General features: G+C 39.7%; 1 protein-coding gene across 1 annotated transcript in view; it reads right to left on the minus strand.

Moving 5' to 3' along the window:
• SYNE1 (spectrin repeat containing nuclear envelope protein 1) overlaps nt 1-20,399 on the minus strand; it is a 507,598-nt gene that overhangs the window by 468,107 nt on the left and 19,092 nt on the right.

Consider the following 20,399-nt stretch of genomic DNA (forward strand, 5'->3'; position numbering starts at 1 on the left):
TTTCAAGAAGCTGTTACAGCAGACTGGGGTTGTTGGAGCTCAGGCATCCCCTAGTAGCATATCTTACACCAGCTGCAGAGAGGAAGTTGATATAGGAGCCATTAAGGCAACTCTGCTACTCCCAAAGATACTCCTACGAAGGGAAATTCTCCTGTGGCCTGTTAAGATGGCTTTGGAACTGTTTTGTGCTATTGGAACAGAACAAAACTTCACCAGAACAGCCACAGGTTGGTCCTGTATTTGTTATTATCACTAGTAAAAGGAGATGCACATTTACATCTGGCTTAGACACAAAGGAAATTAGTCTAGTGATCTCATGTAAAAGCCAATCTACAGAGGCCATCCATCCTCATCACAGTCTCCCTACACATATTGGGTTAACTAATTGTCTCTGCTTAAGAGAGTCCAACAATCAGTAAGTTGTGAAGGTCAGGGCAGAGGCAACTGGGTTATGTTGTGTGGATAAATATTACATCTGTTTACAACTTTCCTAGCTCCACCCAATGTTAGTCTGTCATATTTATGAAGACTAAAAAACATGAACATTTTAAGAAAGAACCCCCTTCACAGACAATTCAACATTTGAAAGTTTATTTTTTTAAAAAACAGAAATTTAACACAGGAAATATATTTTCTTTTCCTGACCTTCTGCCATGATTTTAATTCTTCAGGAAAGCCATGTATGGGTGGAGCACTGTACAGATTGGAAAGAACTGCTATGACCTAATAAATTATTCTTGTTAAAGCAGAACAGTCAGGCCTCTTTCACTGCAAATTTTTATGATTTCATATAAGTTTTTATGGGGTGCTGTTTGTTTACTCCCAGTTTTCAAAAAGACTTACTCCAGTTTAATAGGAGGAACATAGAGCAAAAACACACAACAAAAAAAATTTAGCTGGTTGATAAGTCAGCATAATATTCCTGAACAGAGATCAAAAGATTACTAGAACTGCATACATTTTTAAACAAAAGGGAGATTTATTATAATCGATGATCCAGAAAAGGAGTATCTACTGCCCCTACTACAAACCTCCTGCTCAAAACTTTTTAATAATCATTTCAGTATAAGATAATATTTTACATTATTTTTGGTTTGCATGTCCTGTGACTACAAAAATGCCAAAAGACTCCAAGAGAGAGGCTAATACTGGCAGCTCTCATGAGATTTCAGGCCGTATTAAGTAGCCCCAAGAGTTCTGCATAATTTTGATAAGCACCTGACCTTTTGGATGCTTATTCACACCAGACTCAGGTTTACCCATCACTAGTAAGTTCACAATTTTTGCCTAAGTAAGTTCACAATTTTTATAGAGCATTAAAATAATAAGTAGAAAATATAAAATCTAAAAATATAACTTATTATAAAGACAGTGAATCCTATTAAAGTGATTGTTTGCAGCAGAGGTTACAAGATACTAATAAAATAATCAACAATTTGCATATAGGTAACACTTTTCATCCACACAATTCAGAGGGCTTTGCAAAGACAGAGACACATCATTATCCATGTTTTACAGTTGGGAAAACTGAGTTACAGAGAAAGTTTGAGGATCCTCTTGATGGTCCAGTGTTTAGGGTACTAGCCTAGGGCTTGGGATACCTGGTATAAAATCTATGGCCTTGTCTCAGACTCCTACTGCGACCTTGGACTTAGTGGCTTAACCTCTCTGTGTGAGAACCACAAAGTTTGGGGTTTAGTCACGTTGGTCCCAGTTTTGGCTGGATTGTGATCCACAAAGCTGCTGCCTAAAGTCGCTCAGTGCCTAAGTTTGCAGAGTGAAAGTTCCCTAGGTGCCTACATTTCTGCCTCTGGGCATGTGCACTGCTGCACCACTTTAAGTATGCAGATGTCCATCTCCTGCCTAAGCTCCACACTGATTCAAAAACCAGGGGAAGACAGGCATTCAACCACAGTTAGAAGACAGATACTGGGCTGGATGGACCATTGGTCTGACCTAGTATAGCTGTTGTTATGACCACAGAAGCCGCTTGGGGGCCTGATCCAGTAGGTATGCTCAGGGGCTGCCTACCAAATCAAGTCCCATTCAAAATCTGGCAGGAGGAGGAGATGGAGGTGGTGCCCATCTTATAATTTTTAGTCCAGTGGTTAGCACATTTGCCTGGGATGCAGGAGATCCAGTTTCAATTCCCACCCTCTGCCTGATGGTGTGAAAGGATTTGAATAATGGTCTCCCACCTCTCAGGAGTATATGCTAACCACTATGCTAGGTGACATTCTGATGTGGGGCTCAATCAAATTGTGCTGCTGAATTTGTTCCAGGGTGGATAAATAATGAAACAGTGACTGGAACAGAGGGTCTGGACCCAGGGTTTCCCACCTCCCAGGGGAACGCCCTGACAAATAGGCTACAGAGTTATCATTTCCCACCCACCCCCTCACCCAATGATTGTTTAAGTATTTATCCACAGAGTAATAGTCACTGGGACAGAGAAAGCATGTGAGAGAGAATGAGAAGGTCTCTGTAGTCCATTGGTCAAGGCACTCACATGAGAGGTGGGTCCAGCCCCCTACTGCAATGATTCTTTCATTATCTGTCCACAGTGGAACACCTTCAACAGACTGAGGGAGCATTACATCAAAATACCCCATAACTCAGTGATTAAAGCAGTCTTCTGAGAGTTTGGGAAACCTCTAATTAAAATCCATTCCCCGCCTCTGACAGAGAGGGGAGGAACTGAACCTAGGTCTCCCACATCCTAGGCAACTGCTGTAACCAATAGGCTAAAGCTTATAACATGGCCTCCACCATCACCACCTCCTCCTCCTCCTCCTCCTCCAGCCATTATGTGAGGGATGAGGCAGGTGCCTTACTCATTGCTGCAAAGAACAGCTTAGGCATCTAAGCCACTAGACTCCAGATGGGTTCTCATTTGTGGATTACTCAGCAGAGATAGGTGCCTCCCTGCAGCCCGTACTTAGATGCCTATCTCCAAGAGAGGGGCAGGACTTACACCTCTTATCAGTATCTCCCACTGGCTATCTTAGGCAGCTCCTGCCTAGCTACTGGCTCTTGTGGATCGCATTCTTAGGCACCTGTCTCTCCCTATTCATTGTATAGACGCCTAGGTGCCTAATTCAGCTTTGTGGATTGCAGTGTTGTTCTTGTGATTTCCTATGTCCCGTCATTGATCTGACCCTCTGTGCCTTAGTCTGTCATCTGTACTATGGGGATAACAGTAAAATAGTACTTCCCTGACTCACAGGGGCTTTGTGAAGATAAACATATTATATATTGTGAGGTGCTCAGATACTATGGCAATGAGGACCATACAACTACTATACAGAGAAAGGAGTGACTTGCAGAAAGATACAGTGAATAAATAACAGCATCAGAACCAAAGTGTCTTTTTTCCCCTGCACTAATCTCAGTTCACTAGATTATAGCTGCTTCTGATCACAGTGTCAATCCATCCTTCCACTCTGCCATCCTTTTCCTTTGAACTCTAGTATTTCTTTGCCTCCGGTGATGATATTTTTTTATGACAGTGAACATTACTTGTTTCTATTTCAAAGATAAAAAATTATGTTACAATTCGTAAAACTTATTTTTAATAGCACTTATGACTCTACTTTGTGCAAGTTTTGCCGTTTAGAAAATGGATCTTGCTGTCCATTAAGTGACCTCACCTTTGGCTCAGGATCAGGATGAATAAAAATCAATGATTTTTAAATAAAATAAAAAAAAATCAGATATTTTTTATTTAAATCAGATTTTTTTTATAAAATGCTTTTTGAGGAAAAAACCCATCTAAAGATAGTTTTAATTAAGATACATTATAGCTCAAATATATCTCATCATTGAATAGGGATTATAAATTCTAATTCTATAGTATGAGACAATATATTCAGTAATGTTTAAGAGAAGTTTTGTAAATGAGTTCCAATAGTTCATGCATTAGGGACCCAATGTTACGGGGTTCCAGGGGCTTCTGTATAGATTATTTAGGTTAATCTTTCTATCTACCCAATGGGACTCAGTGCTCAGTCTAGAAGATATCATCAGAGATGCTTAGTTTTGCAGTTCTCAAACTGTGAATTTGTGTCTCCAGAGGTAACATGCTTGTTAACAGCAAAAATGTTTTAAATAAATACATAATATGTGGAGGTGAGAAATAACAGACCTCAACTCTATTGTCCCTCTGCAAATTTGTGTATACAGAGTCAATCCCTTACCTCTCTCTTGAAGTGCAAAGTTTCAAAAAGTTCAATAAATAGAAGATTCTTGGAGGTGGAATAGCTCTGGACAAAGAGAAGAAGTCTGGAGATAAATGTGAGAAGCGAGGGACATATGCTTGTTTTGTTAAAATATTATATGTTTGCAGTTGAAGAAAAAAATCCAGAATACTTAACGTTGTTGTTTTAGTTAAATAAAACAATTTAAATGTCTGTCTCGTGATGTTCTCCTCCTAATACAGCATGGCAAGAAAATCCTCCAAATATTAATGTTTAACCTGTTGAATTGGAGATCGTTCACCTCCCAATGACTTCATAAATATCTGCTTCAATTACCTTTGGTAAATGAAATAACCAAACAATCATTCATTTTCTGATATAGTTGTAAAACTAATCTGAAAAATTTGGTTGTGGAGGCAAGTTGGGCCATTTGTGCATATGTAGCCTGCCTGTCTTAATACTGACCATCTTTATTTGCAGGGCATAAATTGCTCAGTCAGAAAAGGTTAGGAATTTGCTCACTTTGATAAGTTCCTCTTATTATTTCCTGATCTCTTCCTCTTTTCACTTCCCTTCCCAACCTCTTGCGCACTATCTCCAGATCACTTTATGCAATAGTATTTGCCCAACCTGAGATCATTGCTTTTTGAGTGATAGCACTGCTCAGTTTATAAGAGTTTACAGTCAGTGTGTTCACAGAAATCCTGCCTTTCCCATGCACAGGCACAGACACATTTTTCTTCTCACCCAAATGGGAGAATCCCATAGGACTATCACTCAGTACAATTGTGCTAGTTGCGAAGTTAACAAAGCCCTGGGTAAGGACAACGTAGAGCCAGACTACTCTAAGAACACAGGATAGAGTTTGCCTCAGGAGGGTCTTGGACAGAGATTGTCTCAGGAAGAATCTCACTTGGGGTTTCTCAGCATACACAGGAAGTATGAACTCTATAACACCCATTTGGATGAGACAGATTGCTCTCTTCTCTGTGCCAGTCCCATTCCACAGACACCTGCCTTCTCCCTGCCCTCTTTCAGGCAATTGGTTCATTGGGTGAAGGGGGGACAAGCAGGCCCTGTTCACAAGGACTGCTATTGTGATTAGCTGTTTCACGGTTTCATGTTTCAAAAGTAAAAAGGCTTCTTGTCATTACGTGTGTCCCCACCACGGCTGAAATCAATCTAGTCCAAAACAGAGTGATCACAGGTGAACAGAGAAAGTGGGAAACTGAAATTAGTAATACACTCTTTATACCAATATTAAATATAGAAATTACAAAAGGTTAGTACATTCAAAAACAAGGGTTACAATGATCAACTGTGGGAAGCAGTCTGTGATGCAGTGAAATTAATCATATATTATATAGAGATGCCTCATGCTGCCAATCAATCATTTAAAAAAACAGACTACAAAAACTAGACTTACACAATAGGCCATAACCAACTTCAACCACACATACACAAACAAAATCCTACACACAAACATCGCTGTATTAATTCCATGGCTAACAGAGTCCATACAAACAAGGACAGAGTCTGGTAAACTATAAAGTCATGGCTTGATTTGAATACAGAAACCGGGAAGAGATAGCAATTTCCAAATAATTGATCTTATCAAATGTTTGATCTACAAATCAGGATAGAATAATTACAGATTTAGTTAAAACGGCATTTATTGAAAAAGGTGCTGCAAAGAGCCAAAATCAATAATTAATAATCAAACATTACTGCAGATGTTACATTCTCAATTAAAAATGAAAAAAAAGTTAATTGTTACATCTCCTTTCCCAAAAGCAACATTAGGAGGGACAAGCTTTAAAGTAGTTATAAACCACTCTTACAAAACCATAATAACTTTGCCAGTCACACTCATAAAAGTAGTCACTCATATCCCCAGGGCCTTGGTGTCAACAAGGAATAGGAGTCAACAAGGGATAGGAGTCTCCAATGCTCAATAAAGTCTATGGGGGAAAAAAAACATTTAACTGGTATTGGATCAAGCTCTCAGAGCTGAGGTCTCAAGTGGCAGCCATTGCCTATCATATGATACTTAACTCTGAACATTTAACGTTATATGCCTTTGATCTCTACACCAAATTTTTTTCTAACATCTTTAATTATTATTTTAAAGAATCCACTCTGAGCTCAATATGATCTGTATATAGTGCACTGAAACAGAGATGGGATCAAGACACAAAGTTCAGATCTACAGATTTTTCCTAACTTCAAGGATATTTGGATCTATAGTTTTCACTCAGCCCATTACAGAGATGGCCTCAAGTGACCAACTTGATGAATATGCAAGTCCAGGGGGTTTGTTTAGTATGGAGGGGCCCAAGTGTACACTGAATTGGATACAGTAACTACGGCCTTCATTAAATAAAGTACTATAATAACTTAACTAACTGCCAAACTCATTGTCATGAAACACAAAGATAATGAATAAACTCTTTTTAAAAACTGTGGGAATGCTAAGGTGTTTCATAACTTTTCAAATAGGATATATGTGAGTTCCCATATTAGCTGTTATTGTACATTTCCCTGTATGTGATCCATACTTTATAGAAGAAGCAGAAGTAGTATATAGAAGTAGTACAAGTACTACTGTACTTATCATTAAATACATGTGCTCTTTCCTCCTGAATTGCTTCTTTTGGGGATATCCCTTCTCTTATATGCCTGTGGGATTCACTCCTGGAGGAGGTTATTGGGTCAAATACTGTGGCTGGATTTAAGAGGTGGGATAATCATATGCCCAACAATAATGCTGTAGCTAGATAAACTAGAATCATGCTAATGGTAGACTAATCTCATGCTGGAGAGAATAATCTTCTCACCTAAAGTGTCAAGAAGGATTTTCCCCCTTCTTGTGTATTAGCTGCTGGTAAGGGCATGTGTCTGGAGTATTGTAAATTGACCGATAGTTGGATCCTAACTGGCAGGTCCTATTGGATATACTTCCATGTTTCTGTGTACATTCCTTTCCTTCTCTCAACACACTAACGGCAATATTTTCAAAAGTGCTCCCTGGTTATGAGTATCCAACCTGAGACACCTTGAATTTCCTGACTCTGAATACACTGAGCATTCACAACTCCATGTGAAGCGAACACTTTGTAAAACCAGGCCCGAGGTGTCTCAAGTTGGGCACCTAAAATCTGAGGCAACCAAAATCAGTGGCCACTTTTGAAATCATGGCTGCAAATATTTCACTATACCATATGTTTGTCAATGGTTTCTTGGTTGTCTTTGTTTAATGGAGAAGGGGAATTTCAACCAAATTTAATTTTATTCCCGATTCCTCTTGTCGATGGCAGGCAGAATAAAGGTGGAAAATGAAAGGAAAAGATTTTTTTACTTTAAGTTTTTAGCTTCTTCACTTAGTTTTCTGGGATCTTCTAATCAAGTTCCACAGCAACCCCTTTGCTAGTGCATGCGGACAGGAACCTACGAAGGCACAATTCTTCTTGCCCATGCAGCAGGGGAGGAAAGCTGCCCCTGCTGCACCCTCTCCCCTTCCTGGCTCTCCAAAGAATTCCCTCAGCTGAAGCATTGCAGAAGGTGAGACAGAGACAGAGGCAGAAGATGAAGCCAAACAGCATAGTGTCATCCCCTACACAGCCTATGGTTAAACAAGCAGGTATCCATGTGAAAGATGATGACACAGGTCTACAGCTATTCCTGAACAGGCACAGTGTGAAGGAGGGATGGCCATATACTCATCTCATCTTTGCTCTCTATACTCCTACCTATGGTTGGACACTAGTTTTGTACATGGGAGGTAATTGGCCCACTCTGCTGTGTCCTGTTCTGGGCACCATTTTTAGAAAGAAGTGAAAAAATTGGAGAGAGTCATGGGGAGAGCAACAAAATGATAAGCAGTAGAGAAATCATGTCCTATAAGGAAAGGTTGAAAGAACTGGGCATATTTATACAGAGAAGAGAAGACTGAGGGGGGACACGATAACAGTCTTCAAATATGTAAAAGGTTGTTACAGAGAGGACAACAATCAATTGCTTTCCATGACCATTGAAGTAGGATAAGAAGTAGCTGACTTAGTTTGCAGCAAGGGAGATTTAGGTTATTAAAGGAAAACTTTCTAACTACAAGGATAGTTAAGTACTGGAATAAGTTTCCAAAGGAGACTTCGGCATCCCCATCACTGGAGGTTTTTTAAGAATAGGTTAGACAAGTATCTGTCAGGGATGGTCTAGGTATACTTAATTCTGCCTCAATGCACAGGGATAGCCTGGATGATCTCTTGAGGTCCCTTGTGGGCCTACATTTCTATGATTCTAAAATCTGCTCCAGCTCCCACTGAAGTAAATAGAAACCGTCCATTCAGGTCACTATCCCTTACACTAAAAGGAGAGTGCAAAGACCACACTGTGCCCATTCCACACAAGGAGTTGGGAAGGCTCCTTGGCTTTATACTCCCTTCCTCTGCCCTCCACCCATCTTTGTGCACCCATACAGGATGGAGCAAAATCTTACCCTGAATGTGTGTTAACTTCTCTGTTAATCATGTCAGAGATTTCTTACAAGAATCTTCATGAATACTGTTCAAGTTCCTGTTAGAGCACAGTACAGATCAGGCTGGAGGTCTTTGAGTATGTCTATAGAGTGCTTCCCAGCATGGGTAGACAGGCATGCACTAGCTCTGCTTGAGCTAGCATTTTAAAAAACTGCAGCGTGGCTGTGGTGTCACAGGGAGCGGCTTGGGCTATCAGCGTGAGTACGTACTCAGATGGCTAGCCTCAGACGCTGCCCCTGCCACCAGGGCCACACTGCTATTTTTAGCACACTACCTCGATCATAGCCAGTGTGTCTCTCCACCCACACTGTGAAGCATCCTCCCTGCTGCTCTGTAAGCATAGCCTGTGGGACTACTTACACAGCAGCTAAGATACTGGGGGTGGGGGGATTTATTATTTCCCTGCCATTGTACATGGCTTTGATAAATACACTGAGTACATTTTTCTGCCTGATCTTAAGTATCATTAGCAAGGTTTAGGTTTAGCTCCCTATTAAATGCACTGGAAAGATTACTTTTCTTTGATTACTGTAGCTAGCGAAGGATTCTATTTATGAGAGAAGTTAGACCAGACTGAACACGTTGTGGGTTTAAGGAAAACCTAACAATTTTATCTTATTTCATCTTTGTTTATGCTAGCCACATCAGAATCAGCCTCTACTGGCATTAGAGACAGATGTAGGGTATAGAAAGATGAAATCCTCAGCCTAGGACACAGCTACTATTATTATATTTGTTACTTTTTCACTGGGCATATCTCAGCCTCATTCTGATGTTTTGCAGTATGGGATACAATTTCCCCTCCCAATAATGCAAAAGACTCAGAAAGGAAAATTCACCAAAGCAGCTTATGGCTGACACTACTGGCAAGCAGCCACAAATTCTGTCTAGTCAGTGAGAAACAGCCTTCTGGAAAGTAACCGGAACAGCATCCTATAGCACTGGTTTGAGATAAAATGAAAAAGGTCACATATATGTAGCAGATGGCTTTCAATGACATGCTGCTTTAGGTTGTATTTTTGCAGGTGACTATTTCTGGTTAAACATTTATTTATTTCAGAAGATAAATATAGCCTACAATCCCTAAAAATACACCTGACCTCCTAGACAGAGAACATTTTTATTACAAACTACTATTTGCTATTAATACAAGGTTTTTTCCTTGTTCGGCTTTTGGCTTTGCACCAAAAAAGGTAAAGATATTTGACAAGCCAAACAATGTTGAAATTACTTGCCCTGAACCCAGTTGGTTATTAGTAAAGATTAAATGAAACTGAAAGCTTTGAAACTCTACAAGGATTCAAGAAAAATCTTCTAATTAAAGAGTCTCAGGGGAAAAAATAATCTTGAAAACATGGATAACAATTGACTGGTATGTAGCTCGTCTAATTACATGGACTAAGGGCTACCAAGAATTGAGAAATTGAATTGATGACCCAAAAAACAAGCTCCCATTATTAAGTTTATTGAAGGTATTTTTAAAGTGCAGAAAGAGAAGAGAAACCAAGATAATTTTCAGTAACTGATTAATATATTGCTACAGGTGTATAGGTTAGAACTCTTCTAAGACTGTGTAACAGAATGTTATGTGGTTAGGAAAGCTAACCCAGCTGGCAGCATCTTTTAAGATATTTGTGAAACAGACAAATCTCAGAATAGAACAAATAAAACAATGCTAGCATGTACATGTTACTCTGCTGTTTTGGAGTTAAAAATTATGTATCTAGATTAAAGCCTTGTTCATCTTCAATTTAAGGATTTCGTAACAGAATAATGGGAGAGTCAGGGCTGAAATCTATGCTTGTTAAACACAACAGGGTGCAGATGCTCTGTGGAAGCCAGACAGATTTTTTATTGACAGCTGCTATATTGTGTCTTTATAAGAGGTTAATAAACTATAGTCAAACTGTGGGGAAAATACCTTTTGGGAATGGGACAAACACTAACCATCATCACACTCTGTCTACTGCAGATGAAGTTCTTGACTTCGTGCCCCCTATCCTGAGCAGAGTACACCCTATGTCTTGCAAAGGCAATCTCTTCATTTTCATTTCTGGAGGCAGCATCACCAGTGGTCCCTATCATGTGTTATTTTCCATTTCCACTCTATTCCATTAAGCATTTTTTCATGCGACATAACAAGGAACCCCAAATGGCCATACAAGGAATGTCTTCAAAATGTATTTCACTTTAATGTGTTTTCCTACCCACTAGTTTGTTCCGTTTCTTTCTATCTCTGGTTGTCAAGTTCTAGTTACTGGTCTTTCTTGAGGGTAATACCTATGTTTCTGCTTTTTAGTAATATGGAAGCGCTCTCTTTATGAAAGCTTACTCTCCAATTCAGCCTTGATTTCTCTTTCCACCACACTCCTGCTTTAGAATAACAAATATCTAGCAGGTCCAGAAACTCTTCTTCAGCCTCTAATTTTGACCCTCTAATCTCTTCTTCAGTGTTTGTTAAACATGATAGGGGTTCAAGTCCCTTTCAAAGTGTCTCTAGAAAATTTAACCCAACCACATAACTGTGGCCTCCTGTACATCCCTTATACTCCAGATTAAGTTCTCTGATATTTCTAGCTACATCGAAGTCTTTAGGGATTTAAAGTGAAGATGCCAAACACAATTCAGATGAGACTGAAGTGTACAAGACTTACATCCAACAAAGCCAACATTTTCCTTCCATTTCCTACATTCAGGCTAATTCAAAAGTACTGATTAATCTCAATCTAGCTGGGACAAATTTAAAAATGTAATAGTTTCTTATTCAAATTTTGCTCTTTGTACTGAGGTATTCTCTGCTTCATTTTTTCCCCACTGCATACAGTAGTTTGAAATGATACATGAAAGTCTTCATATCATCTTTTTTTGTACCACTGCCACCTCTCTCTCCTCCACCCAAACATAGTCCTTCTATTCTGAAGTATTTCAGGAGAGCAACCTCATAACACTATAACCAGAAACATCTACACAGCTTTTTTACCAGACCTGAACTCTGGCAAGTAAGTGAAAGTTTAAACATACTTAACAAGATGTTTTACCACCATTGATAGTCAGGACAGTAACAACAGATTCAGGAAGGTAACAATAAATGTGATGCAGGGTTATAAAAACAAACATGTTTATGTAGGGAACAGACACATGGATATGTTTAAATTATTCACTAAAATATCAAACACAAAATCATTGAGAGAGCAAACATGGTTCTTAAGCTTTGCAAGCTTAAAGAGAAAGTGGAGGGTTTAGTTTCTTAGGAACTAGCTGTAAACATTAAAATTAACCTTTCAGATTCAGTTAACTATTCAAGTCACCTTTGGACAGTTTGTCACACCCATAGCTTTCTTAGTAACAACACAAATATAAAGCCAAGTTTCAGCTTCAGGAATGCTGAAAAGGTATTATGCAGATATTCTGTATATTACATCAGCACACTGCTCAAGCAAAAGGACATTCTAAATACTGTGCTAACAAACTGGAGCAGGAAGAATCACAGAAATGCAGGACTGCAAGAGACCTTGATAGGTTATCTAGTCCAGTTCCCTGCACTGAGTCAGGACTAAGTATTATCCAGACCATCCTTGACAGGTGTTTGTCTAACCTGTTCTTAAAACCTCCTGTGATGGAGATTCTACAACCCACTTAGGTAATTTGTTCCAGTGCTTAACTACCCTGACAGTAAGCCCCTTACTTCTTGTCCTGTCCTCAGTGGATAAGGAAAACAAATTTATCACCATCCTCCTATTATAATAACATGTTATGTACTGGAAGACTGTTATGTCCTCCCTGAGCCTTCTTCTCCAGACTAAACAAACCCATTCTTTTCCATCTTTCATCATAGGTCATATTTCCTAGATCTGCAATCCTTTTGTTGCTCTCTTCTGGACATTCTCCAATTTTCTACATCTTTCCCGAAGTGTGGCACCTAGGACTGGATGGATAAAGCTGAGGCCTTATTAGTGATGAGTAGAGTGGAAGAATTATATCTTGTCTCTTGCTTACAACACTCCTGTTAATATATCCCAGCATGATGTTCGCTTTTTGTGCAACAGTGTTACATTCTAGTCAAAGAAAATTATGCAACGTATTCTTCCCTTTTCTACAATATATTGCTCCACTACTGAGACAGCCAATATTAAGAAACAAGATGAATTCCTGTCTGCTCACTTAGCAGTCAGCACCAGCTCTGCAGTAATATTCCAGAGCTTTACAGTCAACAAGATTGCTATATAGATAGCATCAGCTTTAATATAATTTATGTGTATTAAAGAACAAAAAGGGATGCCTAGGATTCTTCTCTCATAACTTTTTATGAGACTGGTCATGAATGAAAAATCAGAATTCAACAATGGTAACATTTTTATATTATTAAGCAGATCTAAAAATAATCAAGTCCTCCAGACTCCTGATAATTAAATGGAAATAATATCCCAAACCCTGGGCCAGATTTACCTTTATGCTCTTGAGGGTCAGATTTCTAAAGGTATTTAGGCATCTGAAAACACAGCTAGGTACTTAGGTGCTTTTGAAAATCCCACTAGGCACCTATTTGCATCTGTAGATGCCTAAATACCTTTAAAAATCTGGTCCTCGATGCATTGCACCACTCCAGTGAGGAAAAGCAGCCATAAATCTAGCTTACTTAGCCTAATGTTCTATTGAATCAGGCTCAAATCTGGCTACAATGACCCATGTATTCGTGACTTCCAGACTTGATTACTGCAATTCATATCTATCAGTGAAGCTAAAAGCCCAGAAAAAGCTCCAGCTAATACAAAACACAATTGCTTGGTAATAATGATTTCTGCCCTGGTGTGCCACTGAATACAGAATTGAGTTTGATGTTCTCTGTCTTGATCTTTAAAGCCCTCTATAGGATTGATTTTGACTATCTGAAAGATCACCTCTTCATCAACAACTTTGAACTCCTGGAAAAAAACAGACTGTCAACCGATAAAGAGTCTCAGGAGTGCAGGAGACAAAACTTTCATGAGAGATGGACCAACACTACTTGACTCATTAACATCAAAGATAAGAATGAAAATAGACCTCCCTCACATTTAGAACTGAACAACACTCATGTCTTCAGCCTAACTTTTCATCAGTATTCCCTCCACTCCCTCTCATTCATGCACACATGCACACCCCCCCCCCACACACACACACACTAACCCAGCTCCCCTCCACCTCCTCCTACAAAAAAAAACGAAGCTTATTCTAATGAACCATTTTCTCCTACTGTCTGGGAAGGGAGAGAGAGAGAGAGAGAGAGATTATGTTTTTTTAAAATGTTTGGCTGGTGCTCAGATAGTATGATGATGGGCATCCATAATGACACCATAGGCCTGTGAAAGAACTAGAAAAAACTCTGAGGAAGAATTTGCTGCTAACTGTTCAATCCAGTGAGGTGAAACAGAGGCCACCGTGTTTTGTGATATGGTTTTGACAACGCCCTATATGGCATCACTAATAACATCAGTGATCCAGTCAAACAAAGGCAGAACATGACCAAGTTCTGAATAAACATCCATTGCCTATCTTCTACAGCTGCCGAGCAATATTCCTAGCAGCATAAGCTACACAGCTCAGAAGTCTTCATGAATCCTAGGTACTCACATACTATGCTATGCAGTGTAAGACACTAAATAGAAACTTGTAGAAATATTATAAGACAGACTCTTAAAATTAACTATAATTCTTGTAATTCAGATGTCTGCTTCTGAAGACACTCTAAAAACTGCAAAGGACACCATGTTGTCTCCAGTCTATATTGTGGAAATCTGCTTTGGCAATAATATTAAAGCAAGGAAAATGCTCGTATTTTGTTAGCCACAAAATCCAAGATTTTTGGTTCTCAACAAAAATGGCCGAACACATATAAATGTGTATGCAATTATTTCAAGGTTTTTTGGATGAAACACAAACAACACAGAGCTAATTTAAAAGGGTTTTCATCTTCTACTTATAAACTAGTACTTATACTTTCAGAATAGAAAACAGATTTATCAATCCATCTAAGCACAATCTGTACTTTTCACTATAAAAATATAATGGTAACATTTACTTTTCTGGCAGTCCGTTTTGTGTTTGCAGTACAGTTTTTCCAACTTAATCCTTATTAAGTAACCAACCACATGGAAAAATAGTCTTGTGCTTCCTTTGGAGACAACTAAACCAGAACCTGTAACCTATAAGAATGATATTTGGTACCTAATTATTGCAAAGCATCGTTGTCTCTAAATTGTCCACAGAGAAAAATGTAGCATCTAATGTTCTGTATCAAATCATCTGATCTATGTTAGCAAGTATTCCTGATAGTAAAATGCTGCTGAATTGGGAAAATGTATTCAATACATTTCAAGACCACTTCAATAAACATTCAATTCAGGAGGAAAAAAGTACCAAGAAAAATTGTACTTAGCAATCTTGGCTGGTCTGCTTCTATGGCTGAGTCAACATTTCCATTATAAACTCCATTTCTGAGGGTTTTTAAAAACTTATTCAATGAAAACTAACCTCAGGCTGAAACTTGGTATAAAGTGAAATGAACATGTGGTTTCAAATTTGAATAAAATGTGTTTGCATATTTTTAAGTTAGAAAATGGAAAAATAAAACAGGTTTCTCTCATTTCAAATGTTTTACTCCTCTAATGCAGGGGTTCTCAACCCTTGGCCCACTTGTGGCCCAATCAGCACACAACCACGGCTCAGGTGACATCCTCAGGGCCATACAGGTAGTATCTATATTGTGTGGATGCAGATCACATAAACAAATAGCAAGCCTCATATGCTGCCCACAATTGTAAATAGGTTGAGAAACACTGCTCTAAAGTAAAGTTTTGCTTTTGAAATGTGGACATGGGACCAACTTAATACATGGTAAAATAACTCATTGTTAAGGTTAGAAAAGTGACTGCTGCATATCCCTAGAAATTATTCTTGCTAAATGTGTTTTGGTATCAGTATTCTATAGTAATATTGTAACAGTTCCTTTGGAATTGTTATGATGTTTCAAATCAGTGATCCATTAGGAATCCACAGTGGCATGCAATGTAGATTTATAATTTTAGACTGTTAATCAGATTTATTTCAAACAGACAAAAGTTATCAAACTGGGTTGATGTTATCCATAGCATCATTTAGGCATTCGAATTTTAACTTGCATTTAAAATACACTATAACATAAGGCTTATCTTCACGGCAACAGTTATTTTGGGTTACTCCACTCAAGCTTTACTCTCTTCAGGTTACTAATTACCTAATTATTCTATTCAAGTAGTTAGCCTACCTCAGATACAAGTGGAATGAAAGTATCCACACTGCAAAACAACACTCCAGCTACACAATGATTTGATTAGCAACACAGAGTGGTTTGATTATTAGAGTGATTGGATCAGCATCTGATGAGGAGTTGTACTTCGGAGGCCTCATCCCCACAGCATTACTAGCTCCAGCATCAGCAGCACTGGAGCTTCTACCCCGCTAGCTCAAGTTTAAAGCACCACTTACCTCAAGCTAGATATTTTTGTGTATGGAAGGTAGTTGGACTGGGGCAACTCTCAAGTTATAGCTCAAGCTAACACAGCGGGAAAGACAAGATTTAGGCCTTGTCTACGCTGCCACTTTACAGTGCTGAAACTTTCTTGCTCGGGGGGTGAAAAAACTCACCCCCCCCTCAGAGCACAGCAAGTTTCAGCACTGTAAAGCGCCCGTGTAGACAGTGCACCAACGCTGGTAGCTACTGTTACCAGATGTGCCCATTACTTTGGGGTATGCTCATTTATTAGGGTTACTCTTCTGGGGGGCGGTTCTGTAATTCTATTAATGTACTGCTTATATCACTTGTGTGTTCATATGGAGCTCTACCCCTTCCTTCTGCAAGTCCCCTCCCAAGAGAGCTATCCTGCAGTACCTAGATTCCCCAGGACTGGGTTCCTCCAACCCTAGAACTAGAATACATACACACACTAACAGAGCAAGTCTGAGTGGACTGGGTCAATCAGCACTCTCAAGATGATCCCCTTATCTGTCACTGTACTGAGTGGGCTGGGTTAAGCAGCACTTTTCAGCTGTCACCCTCATGTGCCCCTGGGCTCAACAGGCTGGGCTGAGCAGCACTTTCAGCTGCCCACCCCTTATGTGCCATAGGTTTAACAAGTCCCTATCCCACTTTCACGTTACACTTGTTCTGATAGTAACCCACTTGATAAGCAAACCCCACAGTATTTTTGGGCACTACAGGGATCTTTAGCTTAGGTAGAAGAAGCGCTGCTGCAGAGTAAATGGGGGAAGCTAAAAACACAAAAGAGTAGAGTTCAGAGAGAGAGAGAAGCAACCAACTTAACCATAAAAGTTATTTCTTGAATAATAGTGATAACTACACAAGGAGAGCCTAAACCAACATAACATACATTATTAAAGAGGTAGAAAGGAAAACAGAGAGAGAGAAAGAGGGGGATCTCACCCTCTCCAGGAGGCTTGAACTGGTTGAGGTTCCCAGGAGATGGTGGTAGCCCAGGGTCCTGAGGGCAGGAGACAGGCAGAGCCCACAGCATGATCAGTCAGGAGAAGATGGAGTCCCAGTGAAACTGATGCATAATTTGGATCTAAGCATCAGAACACTTACTTGGGCATAGGTAGGGGTTTTTGTAGAGAAAATACAACGGTTCAAGGGAGAACACTAGATTTGTTTATGGGAAAACTGATGACTTAAGGGTTTTCTTTAGGCTAGACAATAGGAGCTGAACACTCTTGGCTATGGGTGGTGTTTTCTTCCAGGGAGCTCGTAAATAATAAAAGGCTGCTTCAGTATTTTGGATATCAATCAAGGATTTATTACTAGAATTGGTCTGATAACTGCTGAGCTGGATGTGTGCAGGTGTACATTCATTAACATCTGGAGCAGAGATTCCCATGATGCAGTGCTTCCCTGCTTTTCTGATCCCAGAGTTCAGTGCAGTTCTCTGTTCTCCATTCTGTATGCAAATTGAGATGTCTCCCTGTCCCATCTTTCATGCAGATGAGGCTAGGGGAGTTGTCTCTGTTTTCCATTCTGTATGCTAATGGAGAGGTCTTAATCTTGTCACCCTTGTCAGGAGGGGTCTAGGTGTGTCTCCCAACACCCTTCATTGCTCTCTGCTCTCTTTTTTTCTCTGATGGGTTTTGGTTTCAACAGGTTTCAGAGTAGCAGCCGTGTTAGTCTGTATTCGCAAAAAAGAAAAGCAGTACTTGTGGCACCTTAGAGACTAACAAATTTATTTGAGCATAAGCTTTCGTGAGCTACAGCTCAAACAGAGGCTGGTCAGGGGGTGTATTTCAATGAGTCAGACAGGCTGGATACTACACCCTGGTTCCCCAAGAATACAGAGCTGGTATCACTACTCCCGTCATGGGAGCAGCGCTTTAACATTGTTAGTGAAGACATGAACATGCCCTCTATGAACATGCCCTCAGCCTCAGTTCTGACTCATTCTCAGACTAGGGATGGCTGTGCCATTTTAGGAGTGGTCTACACTTAAAAGTTAGGTCGACATAGTTATGGTGCTCGGGGTGTGAAAAAATCTGTACCTATCCCCCAATGTAGACATGTCTGGAATTCTTCCATCAGCCTAACTACTGCTGCTCAGAGAGGCAGATTATCTATAATGATGGAAAAACCCCTTCGTCGCTGTAAGAAGCCTCTGTTCTACAATAGCATAGCTGCAGCACCATAGCTGTGCCATTGTAGCAACCATATTGTAGACACAGCCTTTGTTTATGTTAAAGCAAGGACAAAACTAACTATAAAAGATCAAATGTGAGTTAGACAAGGACAAAAAGAATAAAAATGAGACCCCTGAGACATTACTCCAGAACAAACAGAATACAGAGAAATGTTTTTAGACAAGCATAGCTGCAACATTACTTCATTTTAATTTATTTGACAGAAATGAGTCCATAGCCCAAAAATTGGGACAACCATGTTTTCCCATCAATAAACAAATATGACATGTTAACCAAAGAGCCAAATCCTGTACCTTACTTTGCAACAAGCCTGAGGACATAGGCTTGGCCCATGACTCCCCAAGGGAGTTGGAGTTGTGAGGTGAGGTATCCTACTCCCAGGACTGTGGAGTGGCAGCAGAGCTACTCCTTATCCGCTGCTGTTGCTCATACAGTTGTTCCTATGTGTAGTGCAGCTCCCTTCATTCTATACACATATGTGAATACTTCCATTGACTTTAGAGCGCTATGGTCAGCCCCTAGGGGACAGCTGGTGGGTTCACAAAGTTATGGATCCAATGGCCCTTTCCCAAAACTCCTCTGAGCAGTAGGGTACCGGATCCTATATAGAAATGTGATCATTGGCACACAGAAAGGCAGATGCTCAGCAAATGTAAATTGTCATAGTTCCATTGCCTCCAATGGATTGTAGTCAATGGAGCAATGGCAATTTATGCAGTATGACAATCTACACCAGCTAAGGGTCTGTCTCAGGGAGTGCATATCATCTGTTCAGTCTAGAGCAATCCTGTTCCCCCTTTTGCATCATTACCATGCCATTCCAAAGCATTAAGTGCCCTCTGCACCCATGAAAGTGGTGGCCGATTTTCCCTAGAAGTATGCTGGCACAGCTAAGCAAACCATGAATTAAGGCAAAATGAATCCGTAACTGTCATTCTGCGGTACCAGCTGTGTGTGCGGTCAATGTGAACTCAGTCCTAGTTCCAGGACACATGCTGTACCATGCTGAGTTACAGAACAGTCCTTAACATGAAAGTCCATTGGTTCCCCTGGTTTGTGTCATAAGCTTAATAGTATTATAAACAGCTTGCACAGATTCTGCAGAGACAGTTAAACCAATGTGAATGAATGAATGAATAATCCTCTTAAAAGAACCAAACTCTGTGTACCAAATAGTTAAATACAAAATCTGGTGAAACAATAAAGAAGTTACACGAATTAAAACAGTTGTACACCAATTAATATGTATGTATAATGATAGTTCAGACAATACTTCATAATGGTATGAACCAATACCTAAATAGCACTGTGATGGCAGCATTTTAAATCGATAAGATAGAGACAGAGCTTTATTGGGGAGGACTTTGTGAGGGGGGGTTTCTCATAGGCAGATTTTGTGCTTTGCTGGTTGTAGCCTGAAAATTAATTTGTTTGGACAATGAAACAACCCTCCAAAAAAAAAAGAATTCTCCTCCCACTCCCCTCCAGCCCTTGCCAGTCTTGTCTGATCATTTTTACACAGGGCTAGAACAAGATGTTACAAAGCTAATGAATGGTCACAGTGCCATAATCTGTTTAGAAAGAGGTATACTGAAATGGTCTGAAAGCCAGCTATACTACTTTATGTATTTGCCCTGTAAACCCAACTCTATTACTAAAACAATGCTATATTAGATCTGCAGATCCATCGCAAAATATAGGTGTTGCTCACACTAATAACCAACATTGTGCTACTTTCATTCTTAGCAAACTTGAGAACCATGGACATGGGACCAACTTATAACAACAACTCATTGTTAAGGTTACACCCTCACAGCTATCTTCATAGTTGACACTTTTCTGTTCACACTCAGAAGTCCCAAAATATCAGCCCCTTCGATTTTGTCAGCAAAAACGACTGACTGTCTTATGGCAATGTTTAATGCCTTAAATATCAGATATATTCTGAGAC

The sequence above is a fragment of the Dermochelys coriacea genome, chromosome 3 (assembly GCF_009764565.3).
Source record: "Dermochelys coriacea isolate rDerCor1 chromosome 3, rDerCor1.pri.v4, whole genome shotgun sequence".
NCBI classification, from domain to species: domain Eukaryota; kingdom Metazoa; phylum Chordata; order Testudines; family Dermochelyidae; genus Dermochelys; species Dermochelys coriacea.